The sequence below is a fragment of the Zootoca vivipara genome, chromosome 3, assembly GCF_963506605.1.
Source record: "Zootoca vivipara chromosome 3, rZooViv1.1, whole genome shotgun sequence".
Taxonomy (NCBI): domain Eukaryota; kingdom Metazoa; phylum Chordata; class Lepidosauria; order Squamata; family Lacertidae; genus Zootoca; species Zootoca vivipara.
This window is the reverse complement of record NC_083278.1, coordinates 36,458,545-36,473,411: the sequence shown is the minus strand read 5'-3', so window position 1 is coordinate 36,473,411 and position 14,867 is coordinate 36,458,545. Positions and strand designations below refer to the sequence as shown.

The 14,867-nt window shown below is 40.7% G+C and overlaps 1 long non-coding RNA gene across 1 annotated transcript in view; it reads right to left on the bottom strand.

Moving 5' to 3' along the window:
• The window catches only part of LOC132591887 (uncharacterized), a 102,127-nt gene extending 87,512 nt beyond the window's left edge, over positions 1 to 14,615 (bottom strand). The window contains exon 1 of the long non-coding RNA XR_009557312.1: positions 14,505 to 14,615. This is a non-coding gene — a long non-coding RNA (uncharacterized LOC132591887). The remainder of the gene's footprint in view (positions 1 to 14,504) is intronic.
• Between the last annotated feature and the right edge of the window lie 252 nt (positions 14,616 to 14,867).

The window sequence follows — 14,867 nt, the reverse complement described above, 5'->3', positions numbered from 1 at the left end:
ACTGCATGCTCAACTATTTTCTGGAACAATGTTTTCTTTCCATTGTAAGTCTGTAACACAAGCCAGGGATTAATGACAGAGTAATGATGTCAGCCACTTGGCTTGAAAGTGCAAGTTCTATGGATTCAAGCCACAGGGGGAAGTAGGATGATACATTTCTTCGCATTCTTCATCCAGTTTTTCATGCCACTAAGGCTAATTGTGCATGTCTTTAAAAGAGATCTCACTGCTTGTGTTCATCAATGTCCTGCATAATGTCTTTAAGGAGGTAGAAACTCTCTGCTATATAGTATATTTTGGCAGGCTTTTTTTCCATTGGCATGTTTCATGAAAGGGATTTCTCTGGCCTCATTTACCAGCAGTACTGTAAATCTTTTTTTAGATTTATAACCTGCCCTGTTCTAAAGGCTAAAGGCTCAGAGTGGGTCATATACATTTTCAAGGCATCAGGATACTAGCTCTGAAGAACACATGTTGTAGAGAATAGACTAGTGTGCATCTCACACTGAAACCAATGTGCTGGTATTTTGATTAATCCTCATGCATGGCACTGTGCTTTCCTTGGTATATAATTATAATATCAGTAGCAGAAATGGTTCTTCCAAATACCAGGAGGGGGACTTAGGGGGCAATTCAACATTGCACTATTGCGGTACTATCATTCCACTGCAGAACCATCTCTCCTCTTCCTCCCCATGAGGGTTATCCCGAAACCCTGAGTCAATTTTTGGGTGGTCAAAGAAGAAAGGGGGCGAACCCTATTATGCTAGTGGGACTCATTGCACTGGTTTCTGCTAGCAGAACTATTTAGTTGAATTTGGCCCTTAAGAGAGAATACACAAGTCATCTGTAGTAAAAATGAGCACTGCAACATTAAACCAACATTAAGCATTAAATTACATCCATCAGTTTTTTTGAAACTTTAAACAGTACTCACAAAATCATGGACAAAGAGAAAAATATTTTTGGTCCAATAAACTGTAAAGTCGTTAAGTGTTTCTCCAAGCTATAGGGATGCTTTTCCTTCTAATGGTCTACTTTAGCATGATAAAGATCAATCAGTAAAAACCTCTAGGTGATGTCATTTGCTACAAGTCATCTGTTCCACAAGAGCACGACAAGAGATATTCTCCATGGTGGAGCCTCTCTTTCTTAGGGAACTTGTCCAACTGTGGGACTTAATTAGCATTGTCAAGAAACATTACAAGACATTTCCTTTGCAGTTGGCTTTTAACGGCAAGTAATTGTGAGTCTCATATTGTATTTTGGTATTTCAAAAGGCATTGTAGTTAGGGTTTTTTAAAATCAAATTTTAATCTTAGTGTTGTAGCCAAACCTCTAACCCTTGGGATATGGCAGGAAATACACCCACTTGCATAAGTAAATAATAAATAATTCCCACCAGTCATGTGGAAATTTCCAGTAATGTCAGTAGGGCCGATGTAAACGTTTGGTGATTCATACCTAAAATAATTTTGATCACTGCCCTTTTCCTATCTGCCCTCCACATTGACAAACCTAACTGTATGTGTCAGTTATAGATTATTAGAGCAATCCTAAATTGTTCATTTATCTCGAGGGGCCAGGGGGAGGGGTGTTCCCCAGTGCCAATATACAAGTGCCCAATCTCATCAGTAGGACTGATGTATTAGAAATTTTCCATTGTTCTAGTTTGTTGTTGTTCTTCCAAATTTAATACAAATCATTGGGCACATGCAGCTACGTCATAATTTCACACGTGTCTCCCACCACTGCACATTACCAATGCACATCTACACATTGACAAAACACAGCAAAAAAATAACCAATCTTGGGTGGAATCCAAGATATGTCAAGGCGAACGTTCCATCAATGCAAGGATTAGTTCTTATGAAATGGAATGTTTTCCCCCTCTCCACATTCTGCACCCCCAAATATGTTCTAGGGGTCCCTCTACCCTCTGGAGCAAATTTGGGGAGGGGGAAGGGCATGCATGAAGGAGGATAGGGAAAGAAAGTTCTGTTGCAGATGGGAGGCATTAGTTGATTTGATTTGATTGTACATGTGATTACAATATTATTTTTGTGCGCTGCTTCACCAATGTTTGTGTGTGCATTAAAAGACCACAAAACAAATATGTACAGGTATGTACAATTATGGGACCCAGGTGGCGCTGTGGTTAAACCACTGAGCCTAGGGCTTGCTGATCAGAAGGTCGGCGGTTCGAATCCCTGTGACGGGGTGAGCTCCCGTTGCTTGGTCCAAGCTCCTGCCCACCTAGCAGTTCGAAAGCACGTCAAAATGCAAGTAGATAAATAGGAAGGTATTTATCTACAGTGGGAAGGTAAACAGTGGGAAGGTAAACAGTGTTTCCATGTGCTGCTCTGGTTTGCCAGAAGCGGCTTTGTCATGCTGGCCACATGACCTGGAAGCTATACGCTGGCTCCCTCGGCCAATAATGCGAGATGAGCGCGCAACCCCAGAGTCGGTCACGACTGGACCTAATGGTCAGGGGTCCCTTTACCTTTACCTTTATGTACAATTATATCAAGGTATTTCATGAGTGGTGGTTTACCTATACTGTGGAGCACATAAGGGCATCTGTAAAACACACATGTGCACACAAATACACTTATGTAATTGCACGTAAAGGTTTTAATTTTTTTGGCAGTGTGTTATCACCTTAAGATGACCGTTTTGCAGTGTTTTATCCATGCACCTATGCACTTGGGTAATAAGGGATGAAGAAATTGAAGGCTGGAACGAAGTATGCATCCTTCCTTGTAATTCTTGTTTTTCTAGGCTATGAAGAATGGTAATGTTCCTATCAAATATGTCTCTATTTTGAAAAGTCTATGAAATTTCTTCCAAGAATAAACATGAGGATTTGACAGAACACCATCCTATCAAAACAACAGTTGAATGACTTAACAGCGAGTTTATGGTATGCAATCAATTGCCCAGTATTTATCTCTCACTTGCATGTTTATTTAAATGAACATTCTAGTGGCAAGATATAACACATTGTGTTCATTCATATGCAGTACTGAAATCAGATGGGGAATGTAAAGGAGACTTGTTGAGTTGAACAGGGCAGGTCAGCAGTATCTCTTTGGGAAAATGAGTAAACCTCACTTGATTTTTATTGGCTGCTTTCCTCATTCTTCACCCTCCCCTCCACAGCTTCTTATACTGTAGTTCAACCATGTATGGCATTCTGCTGAGTGGAAAATGAACCAAGCCAGATCAACTGCCTTTATAACAGGCAAGAGACTTGGGGGTATATTTTACTTATGGAAAGGTTAACATTCTGTTTGCCACCCACTGGACAATTGCCTTGTTGAGATTGAATTACGGAACAACTCAATAAAATGCAACAAGACAGAAAACTAGTCACTCGGGATCTTAATACACATGTATGTATCTCATTAAACTCAGTGCAGCTTCTCAGGGAGAAGGGCCTAACATTGACAGGGTTTGTTCATTGTTATAAGCCCACTTTCCTAAGGCTTGGATAGCTTGTCAGGACATTTCTGTCCACCCTGGGCAGGTTTACATATTTTAGAATAGCAGCATTTACACTATTCCCTTTTGTCCCTAGGGACAAAACCATGTGGCAGCAGCCTCCTGGTAGTGTTTCGCATGGCTGTTCTAAGTCATTTTCACCCACTGCAATCTCTTCTGGGAAGCTGCTGGTGTCTCTATGGAAGGCTCACAACACAAGTCCTGAGTGTTAATCATGCTGGTTCTCACACGGATGGAGTAGAATTTCAGTTTGGTTAACATTTTAATGAGCAACTTCCTAATTAACACTTCTCAAACCAGTACATGAACCAAAACACAGCTATACATAGAAATTGACCCTTCTCCATACAGTCCTGGAACCAAAAAAGTGCACAAAATACCATCGGAAATGTTGATCAGAGTCATAATCCTTTTATGCTGGAATCCCAGTACTATGTTTCTAGAAAAAGAGGTGCTGAAGCTCCCCATGAACTTCTCTTACAATAGCAATGGTGCCCACCCGAAAAGTGCCAGAGCTGAGCTCTGGCTGGGGAAAAAAAGTCCTGTGGAACCCTATATTCTTACCTTCCTTCTGCATAGATGTGCATAATAATGTGCCATAACTGGGTTAGATCCAAACTTGGCATTCCACAAACAGAACATTTCATCTACAAAATGTTATTGATCCAATCAGGACGTTCCACAGGCAGCAAGTGGGGTGGGGGACTTTTGCAGATTCTCCTTTCCCCCTACAACCTTGTGCAATCCCCTGCATGCTTTTGAAGAGACCCTCATCCCTCTGGAGCAGAATTTTGTGGGGTGCAAGGAGATGCAGTGAGGAAGGGAATTTGGAACAAGTCACTTCCATGCTTCCATCAGCAGGAGCAAAGTCTAGATCCAAGCCATTGCTTTATCAGCATGTCACTGCCATAGCATCAGTGCTGCATTGACAACACATGGCCACATAATTCTGCTGGCACCACTTCACGCTTGATTATGTTGCATTAACGAAGCAGATCCTGCTCATTGCCATGCGCCAAGAGCAAGCTTCAGAACTGCATTGTTCAAAGCAAACCCCATTAATGACATTTTAACAAACCAGTTTGATGACATATTTAGCCACAGCTCGTAAACCTTTGGTGTTCCAGAATAGCATGCAAACAATAATTGTCTGGAAAAGCACATGCCGGCAAGAAAATGATGCACTGGGGACTTGTATGGTAACTATTTCTGGATGGATTTACAATGGAGGTCTGCTTTGTGTGGCTCAAGCATCTTCTTTTTAAACAGTCATCTGCTCAATAAGTTCCAACTTACTCCTTAGACCAATAAAAATTAAGGCTGCAATTTCAAAGGCATCTGGGGAAATTGGATGTGTAATTCCCATGACTACTAATTTGATATGAATAGTGCTACCCAGACAAAATTATTTTAGCCTAAACTGTTGCTTGTTGTGCCATTTCCTAATCAAAGCATTTGACCGCCTAAAAATCTTTAGCATTTTGACTGTCCCATGTCTACACTGAAGTCTGAATCCTTGTTTGCAAGTTTTCTCCAGCATGCCAAATCTGAGTGAGCAGCGGGTTAGGTCTTGATAACTAAAATATATTTGTAAAGGCATTCAGTAGAAAATGACAGGCCCAGCTTCAGCGAAATATCGCCTTGCCTACAGTAGAGGTGTCTTTTTTTTAAAAAAAACATAAGAAATGAAATGATAACTCCATGAGCAACCAGGGCATTTGCACTTTTCCTTAGTCCTTGTGACTCCCAAATTTTATTGTCTTCTTTTGAGCTATGCGCAAAGGTGCATTACAGGCAAACCGTTAGCATGTCACAATAGCTTTACAATGCAATCCTATATACATGTCTACTTGGAACAGGTGTTACCTCAAGTGAGGTCTTTGGTCCATCTAGGGTAGTGTTATCAACATTGGGTAGCAGCAATTCTCCAAGATTTCAAACAGAGTTCTGAGTTATCTTTCAGAACAAGATTTCACACCAAGTTCAGAGTTATCATTAAGCCCTATCCAGAGATGCCAGGAATTGAACCCAGCAGATTTCACATGCGAAGTCCTAGTGCTCTAATACTGAGCTACAGTCCTTTATTGTCCAGTGAGGCTTACTTATTCACAGGGAAACCAAAATGCTTGATTACAAAGCTGTTGTACTATCAACCTTACTGTACACTTGTGAAACATGGACCACTTATACACACCATCTCCAACTCCTCAAAAGATTCCATCAACGGTGTCTCCGAAAAAATGTACATTATATATGAACTAATGTCAGTGTACTGGAAGAAGCAAAGATCACCAATGTCAAAGCAATGATTCTTCAGCATCAACTTCATTGAACTGATTATGTTGTTCAGATGTCTGATTATCATCTTTCAAAACAACTACAGTACTCTATTCTGAACTTTAAAATGGGAAGTGTGATGCTGGTGGTCAGCAAAAGGGTTTTAAATACTCTCTCATTGTAAATCTAAAAAAAGTTGACAATTGGGAAACACTGGCCCGCGAGTGCTCCAGTTAGAGAAGAGCCTTTACCAAAGGTGTCATGAACTTTGAAGACCCTCAAACTCAGGGTGAGAGAGAGAAATGAGCTAAGAGGAAGGCACGTTTGATCAACTCGCACCCAGAAACCTATGTCCCCACTGTGGAAGGACGTGAATTGGCCTCCACAGTCACCTATGGACATACCGTTAAGACCGTGTTCATGGAAGACAATCTTACTTGGCTACAAGTGATCCCTGAAGACGACAACTTATGCTAAGGTGAGTGGCTATAGGACAACAGTCTTAAACTTATTAATACCGGAGACACCCTAGTTTGTACAAGAGAGGTTTCTGATTTCTGGCAATTCCTCTTCCTCCTGCTGTGCTTCCCATGCCATATCCCACAACCTTCTGGAGGGTCCCTCAATAATCAGGAATGACTTCTGAAGCAATGCAAAAAGCTGCAGTACAAAAGAGAATGCAGGATATCTCTGTTGCATATGTGGAACTCTTTTCACAGTTCTGTGGATGTTTCATGGTATTACAAAGGCTGAAAAGAACTGCAGCCTTTTGTGGTACCTGAAAAATGGAGGAAGGCAACTTCCTTTCCTCTGCCTCATCCCTTTCACCCACCTTGATTTACAAAGAGGGATGGGCAAATCTGTCATTTTTTTGTTGCTCTCTGTTCTCATTTTTCCAAGTTTAAATTCAGTTCTCCATGTGACCATATTAGTCTGTGGTTATTGATATTTTTTTTAAAAAAGATTCTTTATTGGTTATTTACAATTCATCATACAGATCTAAAAACGGAGAAAAAACAAAACAAAAGGAAAAGAAAAGAGAAAAAAAAAGGGAAAAAAATAGAAAAGGAAAAAAAACAAAAACAAACAAACACAACTACCATAAAGATTTACTCTCCCCCCCTCCCCCCAACCCGTTCCCCTTCTTCTCAACCTTCACTAAACTGTCTTGTCAATTTTTCTTCTTAGCTACGACTGCACCTTTTCTAACAATATACCATTTATTTTATTATGCTTTTAACATTTCCTTATACGTTTTTTCTTTCCTGTTTTCCTATTTCTTTTCCTTTTATGTCCTGTTTCTTACACTTCTCTTTTCCCTCTTTCTCTTACCATGTTATCATTTGAGCGTTTAACAATCCTGTAATAGATTTGGTTTTTCCGCCTGGCACTTAATATAATCCATAAATAATTTCCAATTTTTCGCACTGTCCTCTTTCTTTATTCCCTTTACTTCCTCATATTTCTTAGCCAAATTGCAATAGTTCAACACCTTGATTTGCCATTCCTCCTTAGTTGGTACCTTTTGGGACTTCCATTCTTTTGCGATCAGTAATCTTGCTGCCGCTGTGGCGTAGCTTATCAAACATCTGTCCTGTGGCTTAATATCTTCCCCTAACATTCCTAGTAGGAAGATCTCTGGTTTTTTCTTAAATGAATATTTCACCATTTTCTTCAGTTCCCTGTATACTTCCTCCCAGAACACCCTGATGTGTTTACATCCCCACCACATGTGAATATAGGTGCCTGTCTCATTTTGACATCTCCAGCATTGGTTACTAACGCCCGGATACATTTTTGCCAGCTTCTCCGGCGTTAGGTGCCATCTATTCTGCATTTTTAGCAAATTTTCTTTCATATCGTAATTGGGGGTAAATTTAGAGTCTCTGTCCCATAAGTTTTCCCATTTGTTCATCATTATTGTCTTCCCCAAATCTTGGCCCCATCTAATCATTGAATTTTTTGTCAGTTCTTCTTCCGTTTCCCATGTCAATAAAATTTGGTAAAGATTTTTTATATGGTTTTCTTTTTTTTAAAGTGCTCATGAAAATGCATCAGCATTTGCATGTGAATGTTGCCTAGCATATACATTTTTGTATGCAATTATGCCCAAATATATACAATTTTGCAAAATGATGTTCCCCAATGTAATGCATTACTTATGTTATTTTCTCATATGGATGCATTTTTGTGCACACTTTACTCTAGCATATGCATATTACTTAGCTGGAGAACTACATTTCCAAAATGAGAGAACTGCAAATTTCAAGGGATGTCTGTGTTCCGGTTCATTGTACTGCATTTAAAACAGAAGCTACACTGGTTCAAAATATTATGGCTGTGATTTTGCAAATGTTAACAGGATATAATTAGAATTTGTTATAGGTAAAATAAAAGTGGACACATCAGCAGGCAAGTTGAACAATTGATTGCTTCTTACTGAATAATGAAAAAGTTCATGCTGACTTCTTTTATAGAATTTCAATTTATTTATTTATTTATTTATTTATTTATTTTTACTTTCATTACTGTTGCTTTGAACACTTAAATGTGATAGAGTTTTATGTGACTCCAAAGCTCACACCTCCAGCATTTTGGACATTAATGAACCCAATAAAAGGCATTAAATGCCCTGTAATTTTTAACACCATTACAAGTGCTCTTATTTGACTAAGTATTTGTTGTGATTTTGTGGGGAAATGCATTTGAAGAAACAATGCCTTTGAAGATAACAATGTTGTAATAAAAGATCAAAGTCCATAAAATAAATCCTACTAGCAATGGATAATATCTGATTATCTCTTCAGCAACGCAGCAGCATCTCAAAACTACACAGAGTTTCAAAATCAGTGCAGGAAGGAAGTGAAATTGTTATGCACCAGATTCCAGTCGCCCTGATTCAAGGATTGTGCTTAAATGTCAAGCCACGAAATGAATGCAAAGAATGCAAACATACTTTTGTCCTTTGTGCATTCACAACATCTACAAAAGGCTCTCCATTAACCTGCTTTTAACTATGGCCAAGTTTTCACTGAAGGGGCAAACTCCCCTCACTGTACAACTTTAATTTGTGAGGCCACACGAGGGATGGACAGGTCAGTCTATAGCCAATCTAAATCAAATTTGCATGTACTCATTCATACATATTCTATACCATTTCTGCTTTATTTGGTTAAGATGGTCTGAACATTTTTACTTAAACAATGGTTGCTGACTTGGTTCAGCAACTTTACTCTCAGCCTCACCTCATGTCTCCAGCTCAGCTGCTTTTGCCATGGGATCTCGCAACAGTTCTGAACATGACACTGTGGTGTACATGTATTGCCTTGGTGGTTAACAATAACAATTTAAGCCTAGCAAGGAAGCTGGGATCAAAGTATGAAAGCTGTGCTTCAGTGAATTGTTTAAATAAACATATGGGGAAAAGATGTGATATAGTAAAAAAAAATACACCCAGTTGGTTAAGAGGGGAGTGGAGGGGAAGAGAGAAAGCTTTGCAGGATGCTAGACCATTTTAAGAGAGCAAAATCAAAAGGCGTTAAAGGTGTCGTTTCCAAAGTATGAACAGGACACTTCCAGAGTTTTGCTATTTTGGGAGGTGGGATTCAACCACCTACTAACAAAATCAAGCTGCATGATTATGGTTGGTTTAGGAGCTATGGGCAACAATCATGCTGTTGCTTTTTGCAAGAAGGAAATGATGAGTAAATGCACTAAGGAGTATGGAATGCCACCTGCTTTGATGCATCATGCTCTAACGTCCTCTCAAACATATACTCGATAAACAGGCCCAAATCTGGAAGTGCCCTAATTCAGCTTTCCACACTCTCTGAGGAGGATTTATGGCAGTGTGAGTGCTGCAGCAGCATTAGGTGCACAGCCTGGGGGGAGGGGGGGCTTCTCAAAGCCTGACTTTACAAAAGAGGTGTGAGGACACTGACAGGGTCCTAGAGTTCTCCTGCCTCCTTCCCAAAGCCAGGCAAGCCCTTATCAGGCTTTGGGGGGGGGGAGGAGGAGGAGGAAGGGCTCTGGGATCTTGCCAAAGCCTTGCACTTTCTTCGCAAAGCCCACAGCCAGGCTGCAAGGGCTGGGGGGAAGGCATCAGATGATGACCTCACACAAGGTGGCATGTTAGCTCCATTGGTTAGAGTGTGGTGCTGTTAACACCAAAGTCACAGGTTAAATCCCCGTATGGGACACCTGTATATTTCTGCATTGCAAGGGGTTGAACGAGATGATTCTCAGGGTCCCTTCCAACTCTACAATTCTATGATTCTGTGTCTACCCCTGACACTCCACATCTGCCTAACCCAATAATCAAATCATGAACATCAGTATTATATTGGAGTGGGCCCAGCAGGAATTACAACGTTGTTATTGAGGCCAGTGGTGCAATCCTGCTCCCTTCTCCATGCATAGAGTGAGTGTTTGGAGAAGACAGTGTAAAAGGTGCTATCGTTTCACAGAAATTTGTAAGGGAGTGAATGTTGAAGTACTTTTGCACTTCTGCCTACTGACCTGAACACCTGGTCTGCTGAATGCTGAATGCTGAAACACCTGAATGCTGGCTGCATTAGCACCAAACCTCTTTTTACATTTCAAGCTAGAAAAGACCTTCTAAAGGAAGTGATGCTTGATTCATAATATAGCTGTAAGGATTGTGTGGCGGTTGCTCACGAGTAACGACACCAGATTCCGACCTGGCTTTTTACAGGTTTATTGTGCATACTATATACAGTGCAGAGCTACAAGTTCATGTCTGTCTCAGTCAATAGCAGAATCTGTGAGTAGCCCTTTCCGGTTATGACCCCAGCATAAGAAATTGGATACCCCCCCAGTCTCCGCCTCCCTCTTTGCGTTTTAATCCCCTGCGCAATTGGAGCGGCGGAAGCAGTGTCTCCCTCTCTGAGCCCTCCGGTTGATGGTGGTACGAGGGCTCCGACCCAGCATCCTCGAGCCCTCTCCTCTCCTTGCTGTCCACCTCCCTCTCCTCCCCACTGTATGTTTGGCCGCCTTCCTGACTGGATGAGGTACTGCTCAAGAGGCGGGGCCAGGGACCCCTGTAACCCGATCTCCTTTCCCCCTCCTCCCGCGGACTCTGAGGATGCCCCCTGACAATAGCTGAGCATTATCAACTGACAAATGTGTATCCTGAACCTGACAATTGTGAACAAGCAGCCTCAGTAATAAATGTAAATGAATCAAGTGATTTGTAGGCCTTTGTGAACAGGGATGCAGGGACAGAGGGAATACTCCATTCAGTTCACATTCAGTTCTGAACCAATATGCATACCGAAACACGGCCATCTTTCAAAATCCACACTTCTCCAAATTTGCAGTGCCATTCCCCACCCAAGTAATGTGCACAAAAATGCATATACTGTGGCAAGGTGTGCCTTGGTGAAAATAACAAAAATGCATTACAGTAGGGAAAATTGCTTTGCAAAAACATGTTTACTAGAATAAATGCACACTAAAATGCTGATTAATATTTATTAGGTTTTTTCTTTTAAAAAAATGCAAAGTGATGTGGAAATGCAGAGAACCAAATTTAAAATTGTATAAATGATAAGCTGAGAGAAGCCACAATTGACGGGCTCTCTCATCCCTATTTGTGAACGAGCCTTTATGAGATAAAGCAAAAGGGAGACTGAATGGATGTTAGTATCTATTAATTGTAAAAATCTGATTGAACACACTTTTGGTGCTTATAGGCCCAGCCCTCACCCATTTCTAGTTAGAAACTTCCCTGAGCTGCAATCGAAAGGCCAATTTTCACAGATATGCACGCAGTATGTTTTCTTGTAACCTGATTACCCACCCACATCTGATAGCTAGTGACTGACCATGTGAGTCCCAGTCTCAGGCTGCAATGCACTGTTTGAATTCCAAAAGTACTTGAAATATTATTTTTCAGATGTTTTTACTACTCCTCTCTTGCTGGATACTTTGAGGAACACACCAATAAAAAGTTTCCCACATGGCAGCGATAATCTGGTGGAGTAGAGTGGAATGGAGTGTGTGTGTAAAGGGTGCGGTTTAGAAGGACACACGCATAAAACGTGTCTATCAAGAAGGTCCAACTACGATGGAAATTATCTGATGAAATGGCAGATGAATAACCCTGTTACAAAGAGATAAATAGACCAGCCAGGACACAGAAGCGATTCTTTGGTTGTATTTGTTTTCTCTTCTGCATGGTTACTAGCCAACAAATGGAATTACTTTGGAAGGAAGTATGTGATGAAAGCTCCTCATAAGGGAACAAATAGAATTCCCTTCTCTTCACAGCCCAGCTGAATGTACGCAATGGACTGCTCACTTTGACATTTTAATTAGATTACTGGCCACTACTTGCCCTACTAAGAATGCAATGCGGGTATAAATCTACGCACATTTGGTAAAGGTATGGCAGTCTGAGTAAAGGGGAATTTCCCTTCTAGAAGAAAGGTGCAAGTTTATTTTATTGGCTTGCAAAAGAAGCCAGTCTGCAAAGTTAAAACAATCCACTTGACAAACAATCCACCCCCTCCATCTTTTTAAATCTAATTCACAAGGGTTAAATAAAGGGTATGAAGGGTAATCTGGAATTGCACTTCACTGTGTTTCAAGACAGCCAATATTATAAGAAAAGCTTTTGTCTCTTTGTTCATTTCCTGATGAATTTCACATAAACACTTATTTCTGTTCTTGGAATCCACTTGCGGTCATATGGTTTTGCCATTCTTAATTGCTGATCCCAGCAAAAATACCAACCTATTATTTCTGTGTTTTTGCGTTTATATTTACACATCTCTTTGAAATTGATAGAAAAGAAACGACTCATTCATCGGATTATCCTACCATCCCCCTGAGAATAGCCAGGTGACATATAGATGGATGACCCTCTGCCCCCCATTTCTTGAGGAACTTGGACTAGAAGAAGATTGATCCCTGCTGGCTGTTGCCGACCACTCTCCACTTACCCTATGCATTGCCACCCTAAGTTTCTTAGTGAAAACAAGAATAAACAAAAACAATAATAATGTTTTTACCATGAGAAGGTAAAAGACCAGAAGTTGTTGGATTCCAACTCCAATCAGCCCCAGACAGCACAAAAATTTCCAGGATTATTGGAAGGGGGCCCTTTAAATGCATATGCAGCCTGAGTGGGTCTGACTGTTTTGGAACTGATCCAATGAATCCACAAATCATTGCCCTTACACATTCAGGCAAAGCTTTCCAAACTCTGTGCCATGACATGTTAGTGTGTTGGCTGCAGTGTGTAGGCGTGTCGCGTGAATGCTCTCCACACTCCTCCCAGGACTGGAAAGGGGTCGGTTTAACCTCTGGTTTGTCAGTAAAACTGAATTACTGTGTCACGAAATGATGCATGTCTAAAAAGTATGTCACCAACATGAAAAGTTTGGAAAGCTCTGCATTAAGGCAAAAGCCTTGCCTTTATCGTTTGTCATGTCATCATATTAACCAAATCTGGATGGCTACTTAGTGATGTATTGTTGCATTCACTACATGACGCCTTTTGGCTAGTACCCGTCATGTGACTAATTCTGAAGGTGGGAGACGAACACTGCCACCTGCCAGTGGCTACAGCCAGGAAGCCAATAGAAACAGTAACTGGAAGGTAGGGAATAATGCTGCTGCAGCAGCAACAACTGGAACATCAGACAAGATTTTTAAAAAGTAAATATTCTTGGAACCCAAGGACTTTCTGGATATATTTTTGCACGCACGCGCACACACACACACAGAGAGAGAGAGAGAGAGAGAGAGAGAGAGAGAGAGAGAGAGAGAGAGAGAGATGGCTATTTTTGGCCAAAAGATCCATATGGGACAGAATTCAGTACAGCCTGAGTATTAAATATGCTTTTAGATAGAGACCAATCTGGGAATTCTCTGAATGGAACCATAAGAAACTATATGATAGATATAAGAACTGAGAATTTGTCCTAAAATAGATTTTTAAAAACTAAATAGTTTAATGACTTTTGCACATTTAAATTCTGTAGTTAAAGGATTAGAGCAGACATTTTTCCTAGGTCATTACCTATCGTATGTTTGCTGCAGTAGTACTTTTACTGTTGATATGTATTTTCAGAGTTCATAATATAACCTGTACGTTTATTTTAAGAGGTTGAAATCTGTCATGTGCCAGTTGTGAACCGTGTTGACATTTTCATAGCTGGCAGCTTTGAACTTCTGGTAACATGATTTCCCTTCACAGAGGAAGAGAAATCCTGCCAGGAGTATATTACCCAGAAGGCAATATATACCATTCTTTGACATGATATTCACAGCCACATTTTCCCAGGGGTATAGTGCTACATGTGCAGCCAAGTGTTCCCATTGATATAGCTGGAGCATCTACAAACTGCCATCAATTCGGTTTTTTCATTTCAGGTTCTGAATCTCCAAACCCATTTACTGATGTGGTTTGTTTTCTCATTTTTGTTCCCATCTCCCTACACCTTCTGGGTAACAGCAGGTAGGAGACATTTTTGCTCTTTCATTTTCTCAAAAATAATATTCCAATGCAGGTGATTCAAATACAAATTCCACCAATGGTATTATACTAGAATTGTTATGTTCCCCATACACTGGAACCTTTAGATTTGCACGTAATTCACCACAATTTCAATGAGAAACCATTAAGCAGGTGCATTGCTCTCCCACTGAAATCAATAAAAGTGTTTAGCTGGAATGTGCCCACAGATTCCACATACCTTGTTTGCATCCTTCAATCCACACTACTTCTCATTCTGACACAATTCAGCAGCAGCAAAAGAAGGGGAAGAGATAGGGCCAATGGCAGAATAGGACACGTGCTGCTCAGTCCTACTGGTATTGCCACTGAGAAGACTGTGACCATGCCAACCAGGACAAACATGCCCTTTCCCCAGGGAAAAGGAACAATCACTCAAAGAGTCTGTTTATGTTCTGGCAGCTGCTTTGTGTTAGTTTTTTTCAGTGCGTCATGTACCATCTGTACAGCAAACATCTACAAGGCTGTGCATAACTAACCTCTGAGATGGGCTTCATGGGTGACGGTGAAACGCCACCAACCATTTCTGCTTCCAGATGGCTAC